Source organism: Salmo salar, chromosome ssa09 (genome assembly GCF_905237065.1).
Source record: "Salmo salar chromosome ssa09, Ssal_v3.1, whole genome shotgun sequence".
Lineage (NCBI taxonomy): Eukaryota > Metazoa > Chordata > Actinopteri > Salmoniformes > Salmonidae > Salmo > Salmo salar.
The window spans coordinates 19,874,244-19,893,366 of record NC_059450.1 but is presented as its reverse complement, the minus strand read 5'-3'; the positions used below and the strand labels follow the sequence as shown (position 1 = coordinate 19,893,366).

The following is a 19,123-nucleotide window of genomic DNA, read 5'->3' as shown; positions in this document are numbered from 1 at the left end:
TAACCAAAAACATGTTAAACAAATCAAAATATATTTTTTATTTTAGATTCTTTAACCTGTTGGGGCTAGGGGGCAGTATTTGCACTGCCGGATAAAAAACGTACCCGATTTAAACTGGTTACTACTCTTGCCCATAAACGAGAATATGCATATAATTCGTAGATTTGGATAGAAAACACTCTAAAGTTTCTAAAACTGTTTGAATGGTGTCTGTGAGTATAACAGAACTCATATGGCAGGCCAAAACCTGAGAAGATTCCATACAGGAAGTGCCCTGTCTGACAATTTGTTGTCCTTCTGTTGCATCTCTATCGAAAATACAGCATCTGTGCTGTAACATGACACTTTATAAGGCTCCCATTGGCTCTCTAAAGCCGCCAGAATACAACGTTGCCCGGTTGGAATATTATTGCTATTTTACAAGAAAAATAGCATGATTTTAAACAGCTTTTGACATGCTTCTAAGTACGGTAATGGAATATTTGGATATTTTTGTCACGAAATGCGCTCGCGCGTCACCCTTCGGATAGTGACCTGAACGCATGAACAAAACGGAGCTATTTGAATATAACTATGGATTATTTGGAACCAAAACAACATTTGTTGTTGAAGTAGAAGTCCTGGGAGTGCATTCTGATGAAGAACAGCAAAGGTAATCCAATTTCTCTAATAGTAATTCTGAGTTTAGTGACTAGCCGTGATGGCCGAGCTATGTACTCAGAATATTGCCAAATGTGCTTTCACCGAAAAGCTATTTTAAAATCTGACACCGCGATTGCATAAAGGAGTTCTGTATCTATAATTCTTAAAATAATTGTTATGTATTTTGTGAACGTTTATCATGAGTAATTTAGTAAATTCATCGGAAGTTTTCAGTGGGTATGCTAGTTCTGAACATCACATGCTAATGTAAAAAGCAGTTTTTTGATATAAATATGAACTTGATTGAACATAACATGCATGTATTGTATAACATAATGTCCTAGGAGTGTCATCTGATGAAGATCATCAAAGGTTAGTGCTGCATTTAGCTGTGGTTTTGGTTTTTGTGACATATATGCTTGCTTTGAAAATGGCTGTGTGATTATTTTTGGCAGGGTACTCTCCTGACATAATCTAATGTTTTGCTTTCGCTGTAAAGCCTTTTTGAAATTGGAAAATGTGGTTAGATTAACAAGTCTTGTCTTTAAAATGGTGTAAAATAGTCATATGTTTGAGAAATTGAAGTTAGAGCATTTTTGAGGTATTTGTATTTCGCGCCACGCGATTCCACTGGCTGTTGACTAGGGTGGGACGCTTGAAGTTAATTGAAATGCATTCCAGGTGACTACCTCATGAAGGTGGTTGAGAGAATGCCAAGACACTGCTGTCATCAAGGCAAAGGGTGGCTACTTTAACAGGTGTGCCTTGTAAAAAGTTCATTTGTGGAATTTCTTTCCTTCTTGATGAGTTTATTTAATAGTTTTGATGTCGTCACTATTATTCTACAATGTAGAAAATAGTACAAATAAACAAAACCCTGGAATGGGTAGGTGTGTCCAAACTTTTGGCTGGTACTGTACATACAGTAGCTCTAAAAGTGGGTGCTGTCATCTTTGTTGTTGTTAGAGCTGTACATGGATCTGTGTCCCATAGTGATGATCCAGAGACAATCCGCTCGGTTCCCTAGCCTGTTGGCATGTTTTTCTTCATTATCATTACATAGCTACTCTAAACAAAACGTGTGTTACTCAAGATATTACATAATCCTAAAAAGGGCATTACTGACACTGTCAAGTTCACTAATACTGGGACTGTCAGTTAAACGCTCAGTGCAGTCAAAAACTTGATTTGCCTGTGTTTTATATGCAGTTGAAGTCGGAAGTTTACATACACTTATGTTGGAGTCATTAAAACGCATGACACAAGTAATTTTTCCAACAATTGTTTACAGACAGATTATTTCACTTATAATTCACTATATCACAATTCCAGTGGGCCGGAAGTTTACATACACTAAGTTGACTGTGCTTTTAAACAGCTTAGAAAATTCCAGAAAATGATGTCATGGCTTTAGAAGCTTCTGATAGGCTAATTGACATAATTTGAGTCAATTAGAGGTGTACCTGTGAATGTATTTCAAGGCCTACCTTCAAACTCAGTGCCTCTTTGCTTGACACCATGGGAATATCAAAAGAAATCAGCCAAGACCTCAGAAAAAAAACTGTAGACCTCCACGAGTCTGGTTCATCCTTGGGAGCAATTTCCAAACGCCTGAAGGTACCACGTTCATCTGTACAAACAATAGTACGCAAGTATAAACACCATGGGACTATGCAGCCGTCATACCGCTCAGGAAGGAGACGCGATCTGTCTCCTAGAGATGAACGTGCTTTGGTGCGACAAGTGCAAATCAATCCCAGAACAACAGCAAAGGACCTTGTGAAGATGCTGGAGGAAACAGGTACAAAAGTATCTATATCCACAGTAAAATGAGTCTTGTATTGACATAACCTGAAAGGCCTCTCAGCAATGAAGAAGCCACTGCTCCAAAACCGCCATAAAAAAGCCAGACTATGGTTTGCAACTGCACATGGAGACAAAGATCGTACTTTTTGTAGAAATGTCCTCTGGTCTGATGAAACAAAAGTAGAACTGTTTGGCCATAATGACCATCGTTATGTTTGGAGGAAAAAGGGGGAGGCTTGCAAGCCAAAGAACACATTTACATTACATTACATTTAAGTCATTTAGCAGACGCTCTTATCCAGAGCGACTTACAAAATGGTGCATTCACCTTATGATATCCAGTGGAACAACCACTTTACAATAGTGCATCTAAATCTTTTAAGGGGGGGGGGGTTAGAAGGATTACTTTATCCTATCCTAGGTATTCCTTAAAGAGGTGGGGTTTCAGGTGTCTCCGGAAGGTGGTGATTGACTCCGCTGTCCTGGCGTCGTGAGGGAGCTTGTTCCACCATTGGGGTGCCAGAGCATCGAACAGTTTTGACTGGGCTGAGCGGGAACTGTGCTTCCTCACAGGTAGGGGGGCCAGCAGGCCAGTGGTGGATGAACGCAGTGCCCTTGTTTGGGTGTAGGGCCTGATCAGAGCCTGAAGGTATGGAGGTGCCGTTCCCTTCACAGCTCCGTAGGCAATCACCATGGTCTTGTAGCGGATGCGAGCTTCAACTGGAAGCCAGTGGAGAGAGCGGAGGAGCGGGGTGACGTGAGAGAACTTGGGAAGGTTGAACACCAGACGGGCTGTGGCGTTCTGGATGAGTTGTAGGGGTTTAATGGCACAGGCAGGGAGCCCAGCCAACAGCGAGTTGCAGTAATCCAGACGGGAGATGACAAGTGCCTGGATTAGGACCTGTGCCGCTTCCTGTGTGAGGCAGGGTCGTACTCTGCGAATGTTGTAGAGCATGAACCTACAGGATCGGGTCACCGCCTTGATGTTAGTGGAGAACGACAGGGTGTTGTCCAGGATCACGCCAAGGTTCTTAGCACTCTGGGAGGAGGACACAAGGGAGTTGTCAACCGTGATGGCGAGATCATGGAACGGGCAGTCCTTCCCCGGGAGGAAGAGCAGCTCCGTCTTGCCGAGGTTCAGCTTGAGCTGGTGATCCGTCATCCACACTGATATGTCTGACAGACATGCAGAGATGCGATTCGCCGCCTGGTTATCAGAAGGGGGAAAGGAAAAGATTAATTGTGTGTCGTCTGCATAGCAATGATAGGAGAGACCATGTGAGGATATGACAGAGCCAAGTGACTTGGTGTATAGCGAGAATAGGAGAGGGCCTGGAGAGGGTCAAGTGGGCAGGTTGTTGGGCGGCCGGCCGTCCCAAGACGCGAGATTTCATCTGGAGAGAGAGGGGAGAAAGAGGTCAAAGCACAGGGTAGGGCAGTGTGAGCAGGACCAGCAGTGTCGTTTGACTTAGCAAACGAGGATCGGATATCGTCAACCTTCTTTTCAAAATGGTTGACGAAGTCATCCGCAGAGAGGGAGGAGGGGGGAGGGGGAGGAGGATTCAGGAGGGAGGAGAAGGTAGCAAAGAGCTTCCTAGGGTTAGAGGCAGATGCTTGGAATTTAGAGTGGTAGAAAGTGGCTTTAGCAGCAGAGACAGAAGAGGAGAATGTAGAGAGGAGTGAGTGAAAGGATGCCAGGTCCGCAGGGGAGGCGAGTTTTCCTCCATTTCCGCTCGGCTGCCCGGAGCCCTGTTCTGTGAGCTCGTAGTGAGTCGTCGAGCCACGGAGCAGGAGGGGAGGACCGAGCCGGCCTGGAGGATAGGGGACAGAGAAAATCAAAGGATGCAGAAAGGGAGGAGAGGAGGGTTGAGGAGGCAGAATCAGGAGATAGGTTGGAGAAGGTTTGAGCAGAGGGAAGAGATGATAGGATGGAAGAGGAGAGAGTAGCGGGAGAGAGAGAGCGAAGGTTGGGACGGCGCAATACCATCCGAGTAGGGGCAGAGTGAGAAGTGTTGGATGAGAGCAAGAGGGAAAAGGATACAAGGTAGTGGTCGGAGATTTGGAGGGGAGTTGCAATGAGATTAGTGGAAGAACAGCATCTAGTAAAGATGAGGTCAAGCGTATTGCCTGCCTTGTGAGTAGGGGGGGAAGGTGAGAGGGTGAGGTCAAAAGAGGAGAGGAGTGGAAAGAAGGAGGCAGAGAGGAATGAGTCAAAGGTAGACGTGGGGAGGTTAAAGTCACCCAGAACTGTGAGAGGTGAGCCATCCTCAGGAAAGGAACTTATCAAGGCGTCAAGCTCATTGATGAACTCTCCAAGGGAACCTGGAGGGCGATAAATGGTAAGGATGTTAAGCTTGAAAGGGCTGGTAACTGTGACAGCATGGAATTCAAATGAGGAGATAGACAGATGGGTCAGGGGAGAAAGAGAGAATGTCCACTTGGGAGAGATGAGGATTCCCGTGCCACCACCCCGCTGGCTCGATGCTCTAGGGGTATGCGAGAACACGTGGGCAGACGAAGAGAGAGCAGTAGGAGTAGCAGTGTTATCTGTGGTAATCCATGTTTCCGTCAGCGCCAGGAAGTCTAGGGACTGGAGGGTAGCATAGGCTGAGATGAACTCAGCCTTGTTGGCTGCAGACCGGCAGTTCCAGAGGCTGCCGGAGACCTGGAACTCCACGTGGGTCGTGCGCGCTGGGACCACCAGGTTAGAGTGGCAGCGGCCAGGCGGTGTGAAGCGTTTGTATGGCCTGTGCAGAGAGGAGAGAACAGGGATAGACAGACACATAGTTGACAAGCTACAGAAGTGTTGTTTCTTGTATTATTGTCTCCTGTGTCTTTAGAGAACTGTTTCACTTTGATATCCTTTTTCTTCTGTCCTGATTTTCTCTTTCTTTTCTTCTGTTAACTAGATATTCTTTGTTGTTCTTCGTTAGCTAGCTAGCTTCTTCCAAAAGAGTCCCTAGCAACTGCTTAGCAACTGGTAAACAATTCAGCTAGCTAAGATAACTACAATTTTATGAAAAATAGTTATTTTTCAAAAGCCTATCTTCTTTGTTTGTTGCTTGTTTTTTCTCCTATTCAGTCACCATCCCAACCGTGAAGCATGGGGGTGGCAGCATCATGTTGTGGGTGTGCTTTGCTGCAGCAGGGACTGGTGCACTTCACAAAATAGATGGCATCGTGAGTCAGGAAAATTATGTGGATATATTGAAGCAACATCTCAAGACATCAGTCAGGAAGTTAAAGCTTGGTCGCAAATGGGTCTTCCAAATGTACAATGACACCAAGCATACTTCCAAAGTTGTGGCAAAATGGCTTAAGGACAACAAAGTCAAGGTATTGGAGTGGCCATCACAAAGCTTTGACCTCAATCCTATAGAAATTTGTGGGCAGAACTGAAAAAGCGTGTGCGAGCAAGGAGGCCTACAAACCTGACTCAGTTACACCAGCTCTGTCAGGAGGAATGGGCCAAAATTCACCCAACTTATTGTGGGAAGCTTGTGGATGTCACGTCTGCTCCCCATCTTCCCACCCCTGGCACTTGAGGGCGCCAGGCTGCCCTGCATCACGCACTCCTGCCATCTATTACGCACACCTGCCTTCCCTCGTCACGCGCATCAGCGATATTGGACTCACCTGGACTCAGTCATCACCTGTTTATTTCCTCCCCTATATTTGTCAGTTCCCTTGCTCTGTTCCCTGCTGCGGCATTAATTGTTTTTTGTCTATATTACTTGTTTGCTGATGCTGTTCCTGACTAGTTCCATGTCTGTTCTATATTAAATGTTTGACTCCCCGTATTTGATTCGTCTCTCCAGCATCATCCCATGTGACAGTGGAAGGTTACCCGAAACGTTTGACCCAAGTTAAACAATTTAGAGGCAATGCTACCAAATACTAATTGAGTGTATGTAAACTTATGACCCACTGGGAATGTGATGAAATAAATAAAAGCTGAAATAAATCATTCTCTCTACTATTATTCTGACATTTCACATTCTTAAAATAAAGTGGTGATCCTAACTGACTTAAGACAGGGAATCTTTACTAGGATTAAATGTCAGGAATTGTGAAAAACTGAGTTTAAATGTATTTGGCTAAGGTGTATGTAAACTTCCGACTTCAACTGTATATCTCCACACTATGAGGTTGGAATAATACTGTGAAATTGTGAAAATTATGATAATGCCCTTTTAGAAATTTCAGCCTGTTTTGGTGGTGGGATGGAGATTTGGCTTGCCTGGCGACATCACCAGGTGCTAAATTAGTTAATAGACCAATAATAATGAGAGTTCCAAACCTCTCTGCCAATAACACCTAGTTTTGTAGTTTTCCCCTCCCCGCTCAGACCACTTGCAGACAGTCTGAGCAAAATTCTTGCTTGAGAAACTGCTCTTTGATAAGAAGCTATTTTTGCTTATTTTTTTACCATTTAAATTTAAAACAATCACCATAAGGTACTTAATTGTTACCCAGAAAATATTTGATATTGAGATAAAAATGGCTGCATTGGCCCTTTAAGTACTTTACCTCAAGATCCTTTTTAAGCCACTCGTACCGCTTGAAGATGAGGTCTACGCCATAATCAAGAAAGAAGTAGATTTCATATGTATGTAGTGTGCAATCTAGGTGCCTTAAACATCTCAGTGAGATAATTAGAGTCAGAGACATTCATTTTCTCTTTTCATTTTGTGGTCCTCTTGTCTGTACTCGTAAGCAAATCTAATCTTAGACAGCTATTCAGAATACATTCTGCAGAAAGATTCATTCTATAACACAATGAGACTGTTTTTGTAATTGCTAGACAATTGTGGTCGTTACCTCTCCCTCCCTTCCACCAATCCCACACTCACATTCGTCATGGAGATGACTATCTCTCCTAATGACTACAGAAGTAAAACATCTGCTTTAAACCTGCATGGAATACAGCCATTTATCAGACAGATGTCCACATAAACACTACACCAGTCCCCTGCTACAGCAAAGGTCTGTCAGTGGTCACCTCTCCAGACAGGACAGGATGCGATCAACCGATATTTCCTGAAATGCTACCACCTCTACCGCTGGTAATTTATCAACACTATAGCACAAGACTCATCAGACCGGGACACACACAGATAGAACCTGTTCCTGTATTGAAAGAAGACCCAAACCTGTGCCTTGGAGAGCGTCAGTCCCAGGCGTGCTATCCACCCACCCAAACACGTGCCATTCCCTCAATATTTCAATTGGCCAAACCTGTGTTGACACGCAGCAGTAAAAAGACGGTTACTAACAACGGCAGGCCAAGCCAAGAGCTAGCCGTGTCTTTATTAGTTTAGAGATTTTAATTTCACCAATAAAACTGGGAGCCAATCTTCCTTCCAGTTAAAACATTAAAGTACGTGGTGAGGTGATGGGGAGTCTGATACCTCTCCTGGCTTATGTAAGAGGCAGACAGGGTCGAGCAGCCCACCAGGGGAGCCCTGAGTGAGTATGGGTGCTGGAGGTCAGCTGACAGGGTTATTTACCCTTTACCAATTGAGTTAACTGAGAACATACACTGTATTTATTTGACAGCAACAACCTGCGGAAGAGTTACAGAGGGGATGAATGACATCGCATCTTTGTATCTGTCCCATTATGGTGTCTGTGACTGCACAGGCAGCGCCATTAAGGCCATCTCCAGTTTAAAGTAGCCAATTGTCTTCGACTACTACGTCTATAAGTTGGCAAACAAACTGAAAGGGTGCATAATGCCACCTGGAGTGTGTTGTTTGAACAGGTATAAAGTCAAGGTTGGTGATTTAATGCCACCTGCAGTTATGGAATGTTCGCTCACAAGTATAATTAATTGGCTGATCCCTTCTGGTGACCTGGATGGAATTATGTGATCTTTCCTTAACCCATAGGAAGTCCCACCCAGTTGACTACTTCAAAATGGTTTAAGTCCTCAATGGTGCTGTCCAGTGTGCATGCTAAAACAGGCTTTTGGGTACTAGAGTCCACTATGGAACTTAGCCAGGACACCAGGGTTAAAACCCCTACTCTTATGATAAGTGCCATGGATCTTTAGTGACCCCAGAGAGTCAGGACACCTGTTTTCTAAAGACAGCACCCTATGCAGGGCAATGTCCCCTTCACTGTCCTGGGCATTTGGGATCAGAGAGAAGAGTATCCCCTACTGGCCCTCCAACCCCACTTCCAGCAGTATCTGGTTTCCCATCCAAGGACTGACCAGGACCAACCCTGCTTTGCCTCAGAGGCAAGTCAGCAGTGGGATGCAGGATGGTATGCAGAGTTGGGTAACCAGAGACAGTTCCGGAAAGAGATTAAAAGGAAAGGTCAGGGTCAGGATAATAGAGGATCGCTAGTCAATGGGATAGTGCAACCTTGGGGTTAAGATTACATGGTCAAGGTAAAAGCTATGATAACTCAATAATTGGTGATTAAACAGTTTGTATCAAAAGACCGGTCTACCATTTGCAACAAAGATTCTGACATAATCCTCATTATGCTGTAACATACTTGATAATCACAAACCATCCTGTGTGAGTTAGAATGGGAGCCACAGTATGTGCAGCAGTATGAAGGAGCCTGTGAACCCCTGTGAGCAGCACAGTCTGAGTCAAAGGTACTGTACTTAGTCTGGTTAATACCCCCATCGTGTGGTGGCTAGGCAGGGAAGTCTGCTGGATGGACACGAGACCCAAGGTCTCCTTCTGGGACTCCACTTACCGCATACATCAAGCAATATACATTTTAGGAGACCCTGGACAATACAAATAAAAAAGCACTTCTGTTCAGTTCAACATGGAAAATTTTGGTCAAATAATAATAAGAAAGTCAGTTAAGAACAAATTTGTGCCTACAATGACGGCCTAGTTGTAACTAGACAGGCTGTTTTCCATGTGTGTTTAATTTACCTAGAAAATAATATCAAGATAAAAATCTGAGGGGAGATGTTCCAACTTTAACCTTGTCAAATGCAATGTGGATGGACTGATTCATAATCCTAATCAACGTTCCCCCCAACGTCAACTGTTTAAAAACCACACATACTAACCAATCTGCATTTACATTTACATTTAAGTCATTTAGCAGACGCTCTTATCCAGAGCGACTTACAAATCTGCTCTGCCCTTTCATGTCACTGTTTCATGTCACTGATGAGTCTGTGCTACAAGATGCCAACTTAATCCAGGCTCTTTGAAACGTTAAAGAAAAAATTGCTGTCTGAATATCACCAGCTCACGTCATGGCTCATTGTTTTAAATGGCACCAGTTACATCCTATTGCCTCAGACGGGCCAGTGATCTATATGTGCAGGGGAACAAAGGCGCTCTTGATAGTGGCCTTAGCGTCTCATGTGGACACGCCGGTCTCATGCAGCTGGAATGCTAAGGACTCTTGCGGTCAGCCGGGCTTAATTGCCTTTTACTCTGTTGGTTTTGGGCGTAAAAAAAAAAAGCTGAAGCAAGCTGCCACGAGTTTAGGTTCTGACGAGCGCCACAGAAAAAAAACGCGGTGTTATCTGAGTGAGGGGGGAGGGTACTGATTTTTGATATCATGTTCTAATGTCTGGTGACAAGGCCAAGAAAAACAGGCTACAGTTAACAGCTCCTTAATTGAGGCCAGACAGTAGGCAGACTAGGTGCATTACACTGGGAAAGAGTAAACCAGGCCTGGGGACACAAGGAGCACAAACATTATGGTGCATGATTAGATGTTTTACATTCAATCCCCCCTTATGCTAACACACTCACACCTGAAAGCACATTCTCACATCTGCACACAGAAGAACAAACACAGACACACACGGTATAAGCGTTTGAGATGTGTTAGCAGCTGATCCTCTGGATGTGACACGTCTGAATGGCTGAGCCTGTAAATCTCTGCCCTTTTTATGCAGATCTCTCACTGAGCTGATAGCCTAAACCCAGATCCCAAGGACTTAAGCTCTGGAACTCTAGTATGTAAGGGGCATCAAGGTTGTCCATCAGGGTTACACAGAGTATGATTAGGCATACCGTTGAGTAATCTGACAAATGTTTATCAATAGCTATTATTAACGATCAGGACACACGATCAGGACACACAGAAAGAAATATCAAAACAAACTATGAACCAACTATATTAATTTGGGAACAGGTCAAAACACATTAAACATTTATGGCAATTTAGCTAGCTTGCTGTTGCTAGCTAATTTGTCCTGGGAAATAATCATTGGGTTGTTATTTGACCTGAAATGCACAAGGTCCTCTATTCTGACAATTAATCCTCAGATAAAAGGGTAAACCGAGTTAGTTTCTTGTAATCTCTCCTCCTTCAGGCTTCTTCTTCTACTTTGGACTTTATATGGTGGTTGGCAACCAACTTTAAGGTGCATTACCACAACCAATTGGACTGGAGTGTGGACCTCAGTTCATCTTTCAATCACCTACGTGGGTATATGCTCCTAAAAACCAATGAGGAGATGGGAGAGGCAGGACTTGCAGCGCATCAAGCGTCACAAATAGAACCAAGTTCTATTTTAGCGCCTGGCTATGCAGACGCTCGTTGACGCGCGTGAGAAGTGTGGGTGCAATGAATGAATAACATGTATGTATTTTGCAACGCTCGCGCACGAGACGCGGGCGGTGTGGTCAGCATGTTAGTCCCCTCCTGAATTCCCTGTTCACCCATGACTGTGCGGCTGCGCACAACTCCAACACCATCATTAAGCTTGCTGATGACACGACAGTGGTAGGCCTGATCACTGATGACAATGAGACAGCCTATAGAGAGGAGGTCAGTGACCTGGCAGTGTGGTGCCAGGACAACAACCTCTCCCTCAACATCAGCAAGACAAAGGAGCTAATCGTGGACTACAGGAGGCCCCCCTCCACATTGACAGGGCTGTAGTGAAGCGCGTCTAAAGTTCCTCGTTGTCCACATCCCTAAGAAATTCACATTGTCCACACACACCAACATAGTCGTGAAGAAGGCACGACAATGCCTCTTCCCCCTTAGGAGGCTGAAAAGATTTGCATGGACCCTCAGATCCTCAAAAGGTTCTACAGCTACACCATTGACAGCATCTTGACTGGCTGCATTACCGCTTGGTATGGCAACTGCTTGGCATCCGACCACAAGGCACTACAGACGGTAGTGTGTACGGCCCAGTACATCACTGGGGCCGAGCTCCTTGTCATCCAGGACCTCAATATCAGGCAGTGTCAAAGACTTCAGCCACCCAAGTCATAGACTGTTCTCTCTGCTACCACATGGCAAGCGGCACTGATGCAGCAAGTCTGGAACCAACAGGACCCTAAACAGCTTCTACACCGAAGCCATAAGACTACTAAATGGTTAACCAAATAGCTACCCAGACTATCTGCATTGACCTTCTTTGCACTAACTCTTTTGACTCATCACATACGCTACTGTTATTGTTTAGTATTTATCCGGTTGCCTGATCACTTTACCCCTATCTATATGAATATCTACCTCAATTACCTCCTACCCCTGCACATCGACTCAGTACTGGTACCCTGTGTATATAGCCAAGTTATCGTTACTAATTATGTATTTATTCCTCGTGTTATTATTTTTCTATATTTATCTCTCTGTATTGTTGGGAAGGGCTGATAAGTAAGCATTTCACTGTTAGTCTATACCTGTTGTTTATGAAGCATGGGACAAATACAATTTTATTTTATTTGAGCCCAGTAGACTTTGTCTGAGAGTCATTGTGGGGTAAATAGAGTTTCTGTCAGTTGTTTCCATTGGCTTAAACACAAGATAGGAAACTGATCTGTCTCAGCCAATGTTTATTTTGGACAAGGATTACTTGTTTAGATGTAGGTGGTTCTTGAACCAGCTCCAGACTTAGAAGCTGAAATAGCTCCCATATGTTCCAATGGCACAGTGGAGTTGACGAAAGTGTTTTCTACAGTGGAAAAGCTGTGGTTGCTCCACTCTGACCAAAAAGTTGTTTTTCTGAGATTCTACCCCTGCCTCACAGTACAGTACAGTAGCACATTATGGATACCAAGTCTGGGGAGGTCTGGCAGTCTGTCTCACCAATATGAAATGCAGCATGTACTGAGTTTTTACCCAAACCATGTAATAATAGCATTGATTAGATGTGACCTATACAGAATGCACCAAAATATGTACCAGGAGCGGAAAGCATTGGCTAATGTGGAGCAGAAAGTAAGCAGACTTGAACCATGTTGACTCACTGTTTATGAAGATTTCATAACACTGTCAGTTTTTATCATCAGTTTAACACTGAATGACTGGTGCCTGTGTGCGTGTGGGTGTGTGTGTGTGTGTGTGTGTGTGTGTGTGTGTGGGTGTGAGAGAGCGAAAGAGCGTTAGAGAGAGAGAGAGCACGAGAGAGCGCAAGAGAGAGAGAGAAAGAGAGAGAGAGTTAGAAAGAGAGAGGAGTAAACAAGTAGAGAGGGTCATGTTAAGGTCCTACTCACTATGCAGCCTCGTGGTTCCCAGGACAGGTCATATAGGGCACGTAGACAGCTATGGACTGGATCTGACGCATGAACTCATCTCCAATCCTACCGTTGTCCTGAAAAAGTTTGATTTAGTAATTTACCACAGCATAATACACAGTATTAGTGCTAATGAAGTCTGAAATAACGCTGACAGAATAAATTTAAAAAGCACATTCAGTTATCTAAAGCTAAAGTACTGTAAATCTTTCCAGACAACTTTAGGAATGTCCCATTTGCATACCAAACAAAACCCCAAGGAAACCAGAACTGTTAATTTCACAAATATTCTAATGGTGGCAATTGAGCTTATGTACACACTGCGGTGGATGTCATGGCCTTCTTCTGGTTTTCAGTTGCCTTTGCCCTTAATGAGCTTTCAGACAGAATTTCTATTTCTGTTTTTCTATTTATAATATCAAGGAAGCCGCGGAACAGAGTCAGACATTCCAGTTCAAACTCGGCATGAATTGCAGTTATTAATTTTTGTGGTTGTCTGCTCATAATGTCCAGCATTTTCCTCCATGTTTGAGAAAAGTATGAAATGAGCCAACTTTGCTTTTTAATTTCAGGGAAACAGCAGCCGCTGAAACCATTGGGGATTAATACCTGTATATGTCATAGTAATTATGAAGAGCGCTGGCCAGTTAGGTTTAGGGAAACATGGCCTCTGTCTCGGCTGAATAGAGCCATGGTGCTGTACTTCATAGGTGTTATGTCCCTAATTCCAGAGTTCAGCACAGGATTAAGGCATTTCACAGCTATGCAGGTCATTACAGCAGTGTGTCTTAACCATGGCCCAGGCTCTTAAGATCTGCTGATGAAAAGGGGAACAAAAGGGGAGCAGGGGCAGAGTGGCTCTATCTCATATATCATCATGGATCTAGACAGATACCCAGATGGCCTTTAGTGGTCTAGGCTCATGACGACAGAGCCCACTTTTACATCTTACCCTGAGGGTACCATAAGCTTTGAGTGTGCCCCTGTATGCCATAGTTTAACTTCATGAAAATCCCATGCGAAAGTGCTTAGCATAAATGGTATGTGTATCATTCTACCAACTGACCAGTGATGGACAAGCGTGTACAGAAAACAAAAATGTTGATATTGATATTTTACCTCATGCATGTCATATGCAAAGTCCCCTAGAAAACAAAAAAACACATGTTCGTCATGCTTTGCATAATTTTTCCAAAGTGTACTCCATATTTCACCTAAAGTATCAGGTTTCAGGTAAGACCCAAGTGCAGACTGTGTTGAAGTAACAATGTTTATTGCAACAACAGGGGCAGGCAAACGACAGGTCAAGGCAGGCAGGGGTCGATAATCCAGAGTAGTGTGGCCAAGGTACAGGACAGCAGGCAGGCCCAGGGTCAGGACAAGCAGAGGTCGGTAATCCAGAGTAGGGGCAAAGGCACAGGAAAGCAGGCAGGCTCAGAGTCAGGACAGGCAAGGGTCAAAATCAGGATGACGAGAAAAAGAGAGACTGGGGAAAAGCAGGAGCTGAGACAAAACACTGGTTGACTTGAACAAACAGGAGACAAACGGCTGTGAGACATGGGTTTAGATCTAGACAGATGAAAAGTAGGAAGTATATGGAGGGTACGGGGAAACAGAGGACGAACAGCAGAGGGGCTATTTATTTTGGAGCAAGGAGGAAAGGTTTCGGCTTCCAGGGGTATTGCCGCGGGGCTATTACGGCGTGCCAGCGCATCCGGCTTAACCTCCTTGGGTACCGGTCGGTGTTGTGGAAGCGAAGTGGCCTGGGCCTTACTGATCCCCTCCTGGAGGCCTTGGTACTCCGCACGAAAGGCGGAGCGGTTCGGGGCAATTTCCAAGCCCCCAGGAAGACGTCCCAGGGCAGGCAAAGCTGATTTCAGGCAATGGGCATGGCAGAACGGGCTCCAGCCCACGATGGCACCAGTAGACCAGTCAATTGAGGGATTGTGTCGCTGGAGCCAAGAGAATCCCAATACCACGGGAATGTGCGGAGACTCAATTAGCAGGAATTGGATCGTCTCGCTGTGATTCCCCAACACTCGTAGGTTGATGGGGGTGGTATGGTGGGTGACCCGGCCTATAGAGCGCCCGTCCAGCACTCTAACATCCATGGGAATGGAGAGGGGTTGAGTGGGGATGCCCAGCTCGGACGCCAGGGTAATATCCATAAGACTCATATCGGCCCCTGAGTTGATGAGTATCTGGAGAGACTTGGACTGGTCGCCCCACCACAGGGTGGCATAGAGAGTAGGGGGAGAAGCAACATTATCCTTAAGACCCACCAGAGTACTCATTCCTACCAATGAGCTAGGTCTCTTGAAGGGACAGTTAGACACATAATGACCGACAGTACCGCAGTACAGACAACTCTGGGTGTTAAGTCTGCGTAGTACTCGTTCGGCTGCATTGGCTCGGGGCAAATCGTCAGTCTTCGGAGGCTCTTGGAGGAACTCGGGTAAGCTCGGATCCTCTTGGGGACAAAGACGCCGGGGACTTCCGGAGTTCATCAGATGCAAGGTGGGATCCTTGAGTGAGCGATTGGGACCTCAATCAGACCTCTTCTCCCTCCTACGTTCCCGTAGCCGACCATCGATCCGGATGGTCGAGATCCGTCGGTAGTTCCTGGGCTGCAAGCTCGTCCTTTACTTCCTCTGAAAATCCGTGCAGGAACATGTCAAACAGCTCTTCCAGGTTCCAGGCACCCTTTTCAGTGTACCGACACATGTATATATATATTTTTTTACAATTTTAAAGGACAGGTGAAACAGATCAGGGTGTGACACAAAGTGAACCAGAATTATATACCACTATGATTGAAGTTATTATGCAACGGCAACATTGATATGCTATTCACTTATGACAATCAGTCGGGAGTTAGCCGCACAACCACTTAGGATGAGATCATAAATGCTGCCGACCTGGGTCTACTACTGCAGTCTGGCCAGAGACTGAGGGTTCTCATTTCCCATGTCCCCATAGATGGCAAACTCTAGCACTCTCATTCAGAGCAGTAAAGGACAACACATCACTCCAGCCAGCCTCACTGCCACAGTGGTACACTGCAGTGAACACAGGAAAGAAAACACTGTTCTTGTCACGTCCTGGCCAGTATAAGGGTTAATTGTTATTGTAGTTTGGTCAGGATGTGGCAGAGGGTATTTGGTTTATGTGGTTCGGGGTGGTGTTTTTCTAAAAGGGCATTTGATTTAAGTATTCCGGGGTTTTTGGGCACTGTTCGTTGTTTACGTATTTCTATGTTGATCTAGCTGGTTGTATGTCTATGTTTGGTTAATTGGGGTGGACTTCCAATTGAAGGCAGCTGTGTGGTGTTGCCTTTGATTGGAAGTCCTATATTAGTTGGGTGTGTTTGTCTGTGTATTTGTGGGAGATTGTTTCTTGTTTAGCGTGTGTGAGCCTAACAGGACTGTCTAGTAATCGTGAGTTCATTTTGTTATTTTGTATGTTCATTTTTGAGTTTATTAAATGTTCAAAATGAACTATCTCAACTCTGCTGCATATTGGTCCTCTTTTTCCGACGATGATTTCGCTATTTCGTCTGACGACGAAGAAATCCCTGACAGAATCTCCCACCAAACCAGGACCAAGCAGCAGAGGAAGGAGCAGTGGGATTTTGAATTGGACAAAAGGGAGAAATGGACATGGGAGCAAGTTATGGCCGGAGAGGGCCCATGGAGAATGGCTCATAAGGACCGGGAACGTTTCCGAGGATCACGACTGGCGTTGAAGCACGAGAGGCACCCCCAATAATTTTTTTTGGGGGGGGCACACGGGTAGTTTGGCTAGGCCTAGGAAGAGCCGGAAGCCAGCTACCCGTGGTTATATGGAGGAGCGTATGAGGTGGAGGGTGCCATGTTTCGCTGAAGAGCGCACTATCTCACCCATACGCACGCACAGTCCGGTGCGCGTTATTCCAGCACCACGCAGGTGCCGTGCTAGAGCGGGCATCCAGCCTGGTAGGAGGATGCCTGCGCAGCGCATCTGGTCGCGGGTACGCCTCCGAGGACCAGGCTACCCAACTCCCGCTCTACGCACGGCTACCATCAGGCCCCTGCACAGCCCAGTCTGCCCTGTACAAGCACCCCGCTCGTACAGGGCTACAAGTTCCATCCATCCCGGACGGGTTGTGCAGGAGGTAAGATCAAGACCGCCTGTGCGCCTCCATAGCCCTGGGTTTCCAGCTCCTGTCTCTCGTGCGGACCCGGAAGTGCGTCAGCCCAGTCCAACTCGTCCTTTTCCCGCTCCCCGCACTAGCTTGGAGGTGCGTGTTCCCAGTCTGGTACGTCCAGTACCAGCACCACGCACCAGGCTTCAAGTGAGTCATCCCAGTCCGACGTCGCTAGAGCTGCCCGTCAGTCAAGAGTCGCTAGAACTGCCCGTCAGTCAAGAGTCGCCAGAACTGCCCATCAGTCAAGAGTCGCCAGAACTGCCCGTCAGTCAAGAGTCGCCAGAACTGCCCGTCAGTCAAGAGTCGCCAGAATCTGCCCGTCAGTCAAGAGTCGCCAGAACTGCCCGTCAGTCAAGAGTCGCCAGAACTGCCCGTCAGTCAAGAGTCGCCAGAACTGCCCGTCAGTCAAGAGTCGCCAGAGCCGCCCGTCAGTGAGGAGTCGCCGGAGCCGCCCGTCAGTGAGGAGTCGCCAGAGCCACCCACTAGTCAGGAGCTTCCAGAGTGGCCAGACTGCCCGGAGATGCCAGAGTGGCCAGACTGCCCGGAGATGCCAGAGTGGCCAGACTGCACGGAGATGCCAGAGTGGCCAGACTGCCCGGAGATGCCAGAGTGGCCAGACTGCCCGGCGATGCCAGAGTGGCCAGACTGCCCGGCGATGCCAGACTGCCCGGCGATGCCAGACTGCCCGGCGATGCCAGAGTGGCCAGACTGTCTTCCGGGTCTGCCAGAGTGGCCAGACTGTCTTCCGGGTCTGCCAGAGTGGCCCGACTGTCTTCCGGGTCTGCCAGAGTGGCCCGACTGTCTTCCGGGTCTGCCAGAGTGGCCCGACTGTCTTCCGGGTCTGCCAGAGTGGCCCGACTGTCCTCCGGCCCAGCCCGAGTGGCCCGTCTACCCGGAGCTGCCGGGGTGGGTCATCTGCCCGGAACTGCCAGAACCAGAGCCACCTCCAGATATAGGTGGGTTGGGGAGGGGGGGTGTAGCACAGTGCCGTCGTTGACGGCAGCCACCCTCCCTTCCCTCCCTTTAGTTAGGGGGAATTTTTTTTGGGGGGGGTTTGTTATTTTTGAGGTGCTTCCGGGGTTAGCACCTTTAGGGGGGGGGTACTGTCACGTCCTGGCCAGTATAAAGGTTAATTGTTATTGTAGTTTGGTCAGGACGTGGCAGAGGGTATTTGGTTTATGTGGTTCGGGGTGGTGTTTTTCTAAAAGGGCATTTGATTTAAGTATTCCGGGGTTTTTGGGCACTGTTCCTTGTTTACATATTTCTATGTTGATCTAGCTGGTTGTATGTCTATGTTTGGTTAATTGGGGTGGACTTCCAATTGAAGGCAGCTGTGTGGTGTTGCCTTTCATTGGAAGTCCTATATTAGTTGGGTGTGTTTGTCTGTGTATTTGTGGGAGATTGTTTCTTGTTTAGCGTGTGTGAGCCTAACAGGACTGTCTAGTAATCGTGAGTTCGTTTTGTTATTTTGTATGTTCATTTTTGAGTTTATTAAATGTTCAAAATGAACTATCTCAACTCTGCTGCATATTGGTCCTCTTTTTCCGACGATGATTTCGCTATATCGTCTGACGACGAAGAAATCCCTGACAGTTCTATCAATACTATGATGATGACCGAATGTGACAGGCCATAAACATCCATCATGCTAGTTCGGTGAACATGGAAACCTACCATAAGCAGAGGCAGGTCTCAGGACAGTGAGTGTGACCCTGTGTATGTGGATCTCCCTCCCTTCTGATCCCATCCATAAAAAATCTGTCGTTCTGCCCCTGAACAAGGCAGTTAACCCACTGTTCCTAGGACGTCATTAAAAATGAGAATTTGTTCTTAACTGACTTGCCTAGTTAAATAAAGGTAAAATAAAATTTAAAAAAAGGGTAGCGTTGCTCTTGGCGGTCAGCTCAAACAGTCCCCCCCCACAGGCCTTACTCCACGGTGCTCTCCTCTGTCTCATTGATGGTGGTCCAGGTGATCTCCATAGAGGCAGGGAGCCCTGGGGAGAAAAGCCCCAAAG

The 19,123-nt window shown here is 46.2% G+C and overlaps 1 pseudogene; it reads right to left on the bottom strand.

Annotated features, from left to right (window-relative positions):
• Positions 1-12,898: 12,898 nt before the first annotated feature.
• Positions 12,899-19,088, bottom strand: LOC106610836 (acid phosphatase type 7-like; annotated as a pseudogene).
• Between the last annotated feature and the right edge of the window lie 35 nt (positions 19,089-19,123).